Genomic DNA, 7,666 nt, shown 5'->3' with positions numbered 1-7,666 from the left:
TTTTGATATAATCCTCAACCCCATCTTCAAGGGAAGCGCGGCGTTGCCTCCAGCCCTGGCTGGTGCCTCCATGCTGAATCACTCTGATCCCAACATAAATAAAGCTCTTTGAAAAAGGGCAAATGTTTTCTCAGCTGGTCGTCTTCTCTTCAAAAGAGGGGCTGATTGAAATTTTTATGTCCGCAGACATAAATAAATGCAGTTGACAAATGCTTCTTAGTAAGAAGCTATCTCCACAAGATGACTCGTTTTTGGAAAGTACGTTGTGAATCCATGGGACACTGCTGGCTCTCCTTACAGCTTTTCCTTCTCCTTTCCTTCAGCGCTGTACATTTTATGAACTCCTAAATGGGCCGATTTTAGTAAATGCAAATTAATCTGAGCACGTTGTCAGCTCAGGCTCCTGGTGTCCCCAAGACTTTGTTTAGCCTGGAGAAGAGGAGGCTGAGGGGAGATCTTATTGCTCCCTACAACTGCCTGAAAGGGGGTTGCAGAGAGGTGAGTGTTGGTCTCTTCTCCCAAGTGACAAGTGACAGGACAAGAGGAAATGGCCTCAAGTTGCCCCAGGGGAGGTTTAGGCTGGATGTTAGGAACAATTTCTTTACTGAGAGTGGTGAAGCACTGGAAGAGGCTGCCCAGGGAGGTGGTGGAGTCACCATCACTGGAGGTGTTCAAGGAACATGTGGACGTGGCACTGCGGGACATGGTTTAGCGGGCATGGTGGCGTTGGGTTGGTGGTTGGACCTGATGATCTTACAGGTCTTTTCCAACCTTAATGATTCTGTGATTCTGTGGTTGCCCCGGGAGGCAGCAAATACAAACAGTCCCTTGGCACGACACACAGCGACGAGCTGAAGAGCCAAAGCCCTGAGGCGGGTGCCAACCTGCCTTCTCATCCCAGCGGCCGCTCAGGGAGCTGCTGTGCCCTTACCCATCACCCAGGTGCTCGTGTGCTCCTTCTCCGCCAGCTCCAGTTCTGAAACAAGAGCTGAAGGCTAAAACCGATGGGGCAACCTTTCCGCCAGCTCCGACGGCAGGCTAAGGGCAGCCTTACAATGTGTGCTAAGCTCAGGACTGAACACCAGGAAACCCAGCTCAGCTCTCCTCCACACTGGAAATTGTTAGAAACTAGACTTGAGCATTGACAAAAAACCTCAAGTCTGCGAATGCAATGTCAAAATAACACAGGGCATTGTACTAACTTCTTTTTTTTTAATTACTTCTTTTTTTTTTAATTACTTCTTTTTTTTTTAATTAAACTGCTTAAATTTAAGGAAAGCTGCTGTGCTGTTTTTCCAGTCTTCCCACTGATGTGCTGCAGGGTTTGGGAAGGATGTCTCATAATTTAGATCTAGCTAGTTACAGACTCCAGTAGGTTTATTGCTCATAATAATATACAGCCTTGGCTTCACTTTGTGAATCCATTCCTCTCCCTCAGAGGCAAAATGTTAGACTGAACGTGGAAGTATTTTTAGTAGTGCTGTTCTCCGTCTCCAGTTAAGCCACAAAAACCAAGGGCACAGACATTCAAAGCATCTTTTCCCAGCTTCAAGGAATCTACTGTTAGCCACAAATCACGGGCTCGCAGCACGCGTCGGCGCAGGGAGTACCGAGAGGAACCACTGGCGTGTACCTGCACCCTTTCAGCTGGCAGGAGAGGCTCTGAAGGCAACACACCACTTCTGGGGTTGTTTGCTCCCTTTCAAACGCCAGTCGTGCTTTCTCCTTTTCCACCCTTTATAAATGCATGCTCGCAGCCTTAATAAAAGGGAAAATACGCCAGGCATCGCTGCGGGTATGACGCTGTTCGGGATAGCACCCAACTCTGCCGTAGCACCAGACGTTTTGGAAATGGTTGCCTTCTCTGGGAGAAAAACCAACCTGCTGGGTCGGATGGCCGTGGGGGTCAGACACCTTTCCCCAGGAGCTCTGGCAGCAAACCGACACTTCAAGCATTGAGCAGGAAAGCCTGACAGCAGCACAGGCAAGGGGTTTTTTGCCGGCAGAAGCTCGCCAGGCTTAAGAAGGGTAGTCTGGCCATCTCCTGGCTGAGGAACTGAGAGCAAAGTATGTTCTAGCAGCTTAGCGGTGATTTAAGTTTTCTTTTGAAGTGCCAAGGAGATCAAAATAAAAGGCTTGGTTGGTTTTTTTTTTTCAATCCCCTTCTTGGATGACCAGAAAATCCACGCTCAATTCTGGTGGGAAACAGGAACAAACCATCCCTGTGGCAGCCACTGCGCAGCTCCTGACTCGCGCCTCTGCATCAGGAGCAAAAAGGTGACACCCTGGTGCTGAGAGGGCTTCAAGTTCAACCTTCGGGTCGCTTTGTATTACCTGGACAGCGTCAGAGAGCGTCGGGAGAACGGACCTGTATCGCAGGGACCAGCTGGGGGAACTCCAGCTGCCGCCTAATGAGAGTCAGGGCAGATACCGCGAGGGAGTAACTTGTGCTGCAGGACAGAATGAGCTCTTGCAGGGCCTGATCCTGCCAAGGGGTCAGTTCTCTCAGCTCCCATCAGATTAGTGATGATGAAGGTCCTTGGTACTGCCCAAAGTCCAAACCAGTTGCCCTTCAGTTGACCGAAGCCCCATGTGAGTCATGTTCCAGTAGCGGATGGGGGTGTTCCAGAGGTACAAAACACACCTTATCTTGCCGAAACGCGGAGCTCAACGAAAGTATGAGTGAAGGTCATAAGATAGGGCCAGAAGGGGAAATTTAAAACAACAGGGGATTGACCTCTTCAGTGCTTTTTTCCCGAGCTTAGCTCCACAATTCAGGATTTGACGTAAGCAGAGAGGTATCATCAAGTCTTCCCGCAGGGATGGAGAAGACAAGCTCTAGTGCTGTCTGCCTGTCTATGGGCAGAGAAAAGAGATGGAGATTCTTCTGAGCTCAAGCTCTGAAATATGCTTCTAAGGCAGCTGGAAATTCCCTTCCCAACACTTCTTTTTTTTCTGTAAGAGGGAAAACTTTTTTTTTTTCATATGACCTTGCCTGGACAGGCACTGCATGTCGTGTGATTGAGCCAGGAGCACTCTATTTCCCACAGACTCTGCTTGAACGTGCAATGCACTTCCAGGTCCTGGGTGACGGTGTAAAGTTCAATCGAGGATCGCTCTGTTTAGCTCTGCTAGGGGCTTGTAATCCCAGCGGGTCAAAATGTTTAGAGTTAAAGAGGTTACAGGCTTTTCTGAGGGACTATTTAAAATCCATCTGTCAAACCACTTGCACAGAAGAAATTTATAGACTCTGCCAGCAGTACATTAAATTACTGTTTTCTTGTCTTTAATTTAGTAGCACGCATTGTTTTCATGTTGCCCTAAGAGAATAATTAATCTGTGGCAAATTTATGCCTATAAAAATTATAAATACTAGATTTAAAAAAATCCAACAACAGTAAAGAAGTTCAAGGAGCCACACGTTGACGAGAGCCACATCAAGAAGGCTCTTGGCAAAGCCATCGGAATGCCTTAGGGGCCTGATCTTTTCAGAAAGCTGTCTAAGGGACTTGAAAGCTGCTTCATATTCAGTTTAATTGTGCACAAAAAACCCACTTGCAGACTTTGCACAATAAAAGGAGAATACTAATAATAAAAAAATAATAGGCAGAGCTTTTTCTCAGGGTCTAAACAACGAGTTTGAGAATGAGGAAGTTTGGTATTGCGATTTTCCAGGAAACCTCAACGTCGCTCCCTGACGCTATTGTTCTGTACTTCAGTATATAATACAGATGCAAGTCTGATAAATTAAGGGCTTCACAGATTGTTTTCTTTCCATTTACCGGAGAAAAAGCAGTGCAGGAACACAAATGACATCTGCTGCGAGACCGAGACCACTTCAGTTTCTCTAGTTGCTTTGAAGAAGGTGAACCTACTGCCCGTGTTTGACAAGGGAGAGGTATAAGTAAGGCTGTGGTTGAAGCAATGTCAGGTCTAGGACACGATAAGCATTGCTCAAATGCTTTTCATTGAAATACCCAAGCCCAGATGGCTTTTCGGCTCCCTACCTTTTTGATAAAGCAAGTTTTTCCGTTGACTGAACGTAGGTTTATTACAAAGAAACCGAGAATGAAGACGGCGCCGGGAGGGAAGGGGGTGGGATAATCCTTACTGGAGCGTGTTCTTCTGTGAACAAAGGCGTGCTGAAGCTCAGGTTCCTCCAGACTCAACTCTCTGACCTTGACATTCCCCGCTGTAATAACGCACAGGCCACTCTCATCTCCCAAATACTCCGTGTCAACTAAAATACTTAAGATGCCATTTTCCCATCTCCAACCCTTTCTCCCTCCTCCCGCTACTCCCTAGGTATCTCCCACACCTCCAGCCGGTCCCCACCGCAACAGCCTCGCCTTCCCCCCTGTGCTCCCAGCCTGTTCTCCAGCAAGGCAGGAGGCAGCAAAAGCTTGGCTGGATTTTCCAGGCGCTGAGTGACTGCTGCCTAATGGGGTGAAGAGCAGCCACCTTTCCCGGGGCTAAAAGGGGGCTTGTCCCCTGCCCGGCAGAGTTGGGAAGAGCTCAGCGTTGTGACTGCTGCCCTTTTGCTAAAGGGGATGAAATCGGGTGGTGGACCGAAAGGTGACCTGGGACAGGGAGCACCCCCCAAGGCAGTTTGCACGTAGGTAAGTCCCACTTAGAACATTCAATGGGAGCAAAACAGCTTAGGAAAAAAAAAAAAAAAAGGCAACTTTCACTACAAGCAATTTTCTCAAGCGGGTAATTGGAAACACTGGGGGGGGAAAAAAAAGTGAGATGGCTAGTTTGGGGGCTTTCAGGTTTGGATGCTGGAAGAGGAACAACAGCCAGGCTTTCAACATGGAGAAGCATAATAGTACTAACCTTGGTACCTACGTTCTTGGTTTTCTTTAACAGCTAAATAAATTAGACACACTCCTAGGACCTTCACCAATCATATAAAAGGAAAATGTTTATTGGGGTGATAAACAACCAAACCCTGATGTCTCCCATCAGGTAGTATTGGCCAAAAGAGAAGAGGGAAAAGAAAAATCACAGAGCCCCAGAACTGTTGAGATTATAAAGGACCTCTGGAAATACTCCGAAATGCCTAAATATTACAACTAAAACTGAACGCAACATAAATACTTGGCTGAATCAGGCTCGAGACTGTTGCTTCCCAAATGCGCAGCGGCGTGCACAGTGCCGTTTGCCGTTCATTTTGGTAGCAAGACTGGTGCCGATGTGGTTATTGCAGAAGAAGTGAGAAGGGTAAAAGCATCGTCCTGGTTTAACACTCAGCGTTAAGACGAGCAGCACACTGTTCAGCTCCAGTATGTACGTTGCAGGGACTGGCAAATGCGAAAAGGAAGACGGAAGTCTGAAACCTATTTGTGGGGAGCTCCCACCACCTCTTCATTATCAGCAGTTTCCAGACTGAGTCTTTGTCTGCCTGCCTCTGTAACCCCCTTCCCACCCACATACATTCCTTTCCAGCAATGCTGCTTTATTTGGCTTATCATTCTCTTTTTATTAAACTCACTTAATGCGTGCATTTAACTCTTTATGTTCCTTAGTAGTCCCTCTGATGTCACTTGTTTACTGAAAAAGCGGTCATAGCCTTAAGTATTACATTTCAAAACAGCATCTAAATTGAGAAAGGTCTTGACAGCCCCAGTGTTTGACTGTGCTAGCTCCATAAACTCGCGTACGCTTCGTAAAACACTAGGCACGATACGGCAAGCTTTATCGAGCTGCAAAACTGTCCAAGTCAATGTCCGCACACAACCAGGGTATTTCCAGAAATCCAAAGTCTACTTTTTCATAAGCTCCTTTAAAACAACAAAGCTGCATCCCCCTGCAATGAACTATAAGGCTTTTACTGCATCTATTGCAGATCAGAGGGGATCCTCTCTGTGCTGCTCAAAGCGTGGTTAGTTTAGCTCACCACGTACACGAAATCTGGTCTAGGTTTCCATAGCCAGATCTATCGGGAATCTAAGGAAGAAAATCCTATGTGCGAGAGGTGCCAGCAAAACCCCTAATGCGGATATAATTATGTCAGGAAGAAAAAAAAAAAATATAAAATATTCCTTTGGCAATTCAGTTTTCTTTGGGGAACTGCTGCAAGCTTTACACACACAAAAATGCACCAACCTCAGGGCACCATCAGCTGTATCCGCAGCGGGAACTTTGTCAGTATAACCCCCCCCACAACTTTTAATAGAGTAGCCAAAGTCTGCCCGACACTGTCAAAGGCAGCACACAGCTTCGACATGGAATGGGAGACTTTCTCCTTTCCGGTGAGTGTTTTTGTTGGGGAATTGGGGACAGGGGGAGGTTGTCTTTTATGGGTTTTGCTCCACAAGAATTACTTTACTACTGAAAACGTACTGGTAGACTGAGCTGGTAAAGCACCCTTCACCACAGGTGTAGCACTACGGGTAAAGCTGGGTGCGGTACCCATGTCAAGGCATCAATGGAAGTGCAAAAGGCTAGACCGGTCAAAAGCAGGACCATGCAAGGGTACAACCACTTACATATCCTCTGCCAGTGGTTCTGTCGGTCAGAGCACAGCGCCACTAACTGCTAGCAGAAACGCGTTGCGCAGATATAACCGAAAAGGAAAGGTTTATTCCCAAACCCATTTGTAACTTCTGGACGGAAACCGTAAAGCCCCTCCAAACACAGGGTGTGGGAGGGAAATGGGGGGAAAAAACCCAAAAAACAGCAAAAAACTCCTATAAAGCCACATGTTCTTAATCCACAACAGTGTTGTTCTGCAATGCCACGCTCTTGGGAGCAAGGTACCGAGCAGGGTGTCTCCCGCGAGGCTTTGGCAGAGAAGAGGCTCCACGGCCTTCCCCTGCCAACGGCAGCGAGGCCCCGCTTCTGTCGGTGAAAACAGCACTTTTCTGACATGGTAATAACATGGGTTAAATTCCTAGAGTGAACCAGGCGAGTTGTAGTTTTAACACGTTAACATGTTCTACCAGGGGAAAAGCTGAAGTATTTTTAGCATGGCCTGAGTGTTTGTCTCTGCACTGTTCTGGCCTTTTTTGGAATTTTTAATTTTGGAAACAAATACAATACCCTTTGCAATAGTGAAACACCACCTATTTTCTTTTATTGTTTGCCACAAAGACGTCTGCGAGTGGTACTTCCAAAGACATTAAAGGAGAAACATAAATCAGCTACTTTTGACACAGCTTTCCCCCTTCACAACACCAGACAGTTCACTTACTGTTTCCCTAATTCCTGCCCTTGCCCCCCAGCCTTTCCTACTTACATGCTTAACTCTGACGAAATCTCAGTGGAGAAAACATTTTTCTTCATTATGAAATTCAATCCCGAGTTGTTGCTTGAAGGCGTTGCCCCTCGCTCTCCTGTTTGAAACGGTGTGTGAGCGCAGTAAGAGAGGTCCACGAAATACGCCTGCAAACTGCATCACGCACAACTGCCCTCTAGTCCTGCCCCTCACACAGCTGCTCAGTCTCATTTCCAAGATATGTCGGGGAGAAGCATCAGACGACAGTATGTTTGGTTTTATCACGTTAAAAACCCACAGCTGCATTATCCCCTCCACCGTGCCGTGCTGGGGGCAGAGCCCAGCAAGTCGGAATTAGGTATAAAGGAGGAGATGGAGTTTAAGCACAAATGTAACAACAAGAACCGACGCAAGGCAAGTTTGAGGACTGAAAGGGGAATCACATGG

The sequence above is a fragment of the Gavia stellata genome, chromosome 11 (assembly GCF_030936135.1).
Source record: "Gavia stellata isolate bGavSte3 chromosome 11, bGavSte3.hap2, whole genome shotgun sequence".
Taxonomy (NCBI): Eukaryota; Metazoa; Chordata; class Aves; order Gaviiformes; family Gaviidae; genus Gavia; species Gavia stellata.
This window is presented reverse-complemented; position numbering follows the sequence as displayed.